We start from the raw sequence: 2,709 nt of genomic DNA, 5'->3' as shown, positions 1-2,709 counted from the left end.
TTTTTCTTTTTTCTTTTGCTCTCCCTTCCCTTCCTCCCTCCCTCCCCTCCCTTTTCCTTCTTTCTTTCTTTCTTTCTTTCTTTCTTTCTTTCTTTCTTTCTTTCTTTCTTTCTTTCCTTTCTTTCTTTCTTTTCCTTCTTTCTCTTTCCTCTTTTTTCTTTCCTTCCTTCCTTTCCTTCTTTTTCTTTCTTTCACTCTCCCTTCCCTTCCTCCCTCCCCTCCCTCTCTCCTTCCTTCCTTTCTTTCTTTCTTTCTTTCTTTCTTTCTTTCTTTCTTTCTTTCTTTCTTTCTTTCTTTCTTTCTTTCTCTCTCTCTTTCTCTCCCTCTTTCTTTCTCTTTCTTTTTTCTTTCCTTCATTTCTTTCCTTCTTTTTCTTTCTTTTTCTTCTTTCACTCTCCCTTCCCTTCCTCCCTCCCCTCCCTCCTTCCTCTTTCTTTTCTCTATCTTTCTTTCTTTCTCTCTCTTTCTTTCTTTTCTCTTTCTTTCTTTTTTTTATTTCCTTCCTTCCTTTCCTTCTTTTTCTTTCTTTTTTTCTTTTGCTCTTACTTCCTTCCTCACTCACCTCCCCTCCCTCCCTCCTTCCTCTTTCTTTTCTCTTTCTTTCTTTCTTTGCTGCTTCCCAAACACTTACATGCCAGTAGCATGGGTTGGCATGCTGGGCTGGTTAAGGCCGACAGTGGAGCAGAGCCAACCTGCAAAATCCACTTCCTCAGCATCAGATCTCTTGAGAAAAGCATGAACCATGAGTTTCTTCAAATCTGCTCTCTCTGCGGGGTTTTTAATTAGGCATTTATTCACAAAATCTTGAAATTCCAAAGTGAACACTCTGGGCATTTTTGGAGGAGGCTCGTTGATTAGGTAATCCAACAACTCAAAAATTGCCATAGGAGGTCGGCTGTCCATTCCTTATGAGCTAAGGGGCCTCCCTGGGGTCCTTGGCCTGGGTGGGGTCTCAGCCGCATCTCCCTCCACCTGGCACCCAAACATCAGCTCCAGCTCCTTGCCATCTGGAGGAGGGATGGGATACCTCCCAACTGCCATCTCTACCAGAGAAAATCCCATGTTCCAGATGTCTGACTGCACAGAGTAATGAGTCCCCTGGAATCTTTCTGGTGACATGTAGGACTTTGGGCCCACGAAGGAGTTGGCCATGGAGTTGATGAGCTGCCCACTGACCCCAAAGTTACAGAGCTTGATTTCCCCACGGGACTTGACTAGGATGTGGGAGGGCTGGACATCTCTGTGCATGATCTTGTGCTTCTCCCTCAGATATGTCAGGCCTTTTATTACAGCAACGCTAACTTTTTCTAAAATTTGTTCAGGAATTCTTCCAGCTTTCTTCAGGACTTGATCCAGGGAACCTCCATCCATGTGCTACATGCAGATACTGATCTCGCCTCTCACTGTAGAATGCACCACAGAAGCCCACGAGAGTTGCACTCATGCAGAACCAGCAGGTCCCTTATGATCTGGTTCTGGATTGCGGGTTTGATCTCCAGATGAATTAGCTTTCTGGCCATGACCAGGCTGGAAGGCTTGCAGGAGACCTTGAACATCACACCGCCATTGCCAGCCCCCAGCTCACTGATCTTCTCGAAGTCGTCATCCTTTAGTTCTCCCACCTTCTGCTTCTGGGTAAGAAAGGCCTCAAGGTGCTTTCGCTGCTGCTCTTCCAGCTTCTTCTGCAAGGCCTCCAAGTTGGTTTCCGCAGAGCTGGTCTCGTTAACCGCGGAGCCGTGGGGGGCCGGGGTCAGCTGGATGGGCGTTGGCTTCTTCTTGCGCATTTTGGACCCGGCCAAGGGGCTTCCAACTCTGGGGAGAGGAGCACCTCTCGCTTCCTCCCGCTGCGCTGCCCCGCGCCCGCTGCTCAGGACGAAGTCCGGGCCGCGTCTGCCTTCGGCGGGGCTGCCTTCGGCGGGTGTGCCCCTCGCGGTCCCGTCAGCGCCGAGGGGCCGGTGGCGGTCTTAGTGGACCCCCGCCCCACCTGCCCAGGACTCCCCGCAGGAGCGGATAGGGCTGAACATGCGGTTGGGCAGCCCGGGACTCCCTCCCTCTCTCTCTCCCTCAACCAACCAGTCCCTCCGGCTCGGGCGGCTCAGCTCCGGAGCCCAGCTCGGAGCCCAGCTCCCCTTCCTGCCGTGAAAAGTGCTGCCGCCGCAGGGTTCCCAGCAGCTCTGCGAAGCGACCCTGGGAGGGAATGGAGGCCGCGGGGAGGGGAGGGGAAGGGGAATAATTCTTTTTCTATTCTGGATACTAGGCCTTTACCAGACATATGTTTGCAAATATTTTTCTCCCATTCTGTAGGTTATCATTTCTACTTTCTTGATAGTTACCTTGATGTGGAAAAGCCTCTTATTCTGAAGTTCAATTTGTCTATTTTTTATTTTGTTGCTTGTGCTTTGGGTGCCATATTTAAGAAAACTAGTTCGAGGTCAAGAAGACGTGTACTTATGTTTTATTTTTTATTCTAAAAGTTTTATCATTTTTATTCTTACATTTAGGTCTTTGATCAATTTCAAATTAATTTTTACATATGGTGTGAGGTAGGGGTTTGATTTCATTCTTTTGTATGTGAATATCCAGTTGTCTCAACACCATTTGTTGAAGAGAGGATTCTTTCCTCATTTAATAGCCTTGGCAAACTTGTTGGAAACCAATTAGCCATAGATGTAAGAATTTATTTCTGGACTCTCAGTTCTACTTTGTTGA

General features: G+C 48.0%; 1 pseudogene; it reads right to left on the bottom strand.

Moving 5' to 3' along the window:
- Window positions 1–612: 612 nt before the first annotated feature.
- Window positions 613–1,946, bottom strand: LOC102127045 (dual specificity mitogen-activated protein kinase kinase 1 pseudogene; annotated as a pseudogene).
- Between the last annotated feature and the right edge of the window lie 763 nt (window positions 1,947–2,709).

This window comes from Macaca fascicularis, chromosome 8 (assembly GCF_037993035.2).
Source record: "Macaca fascicularis isolate 582-1 chromosome 8, T2T-MFA8v1.1".
Taxonomy (NCBI): domain Eukaryota; kingdom Metazoa; phylum Chordata; class Mammalia; order Primates; family Cercopithecidae; genus Macaca; species Macaca fascicularis.
The sequence above is the reverse complement of the archived record's forward strand: the minus strand, read 5'-3'. Positions and strand labels throughout refer to the sequence as shown.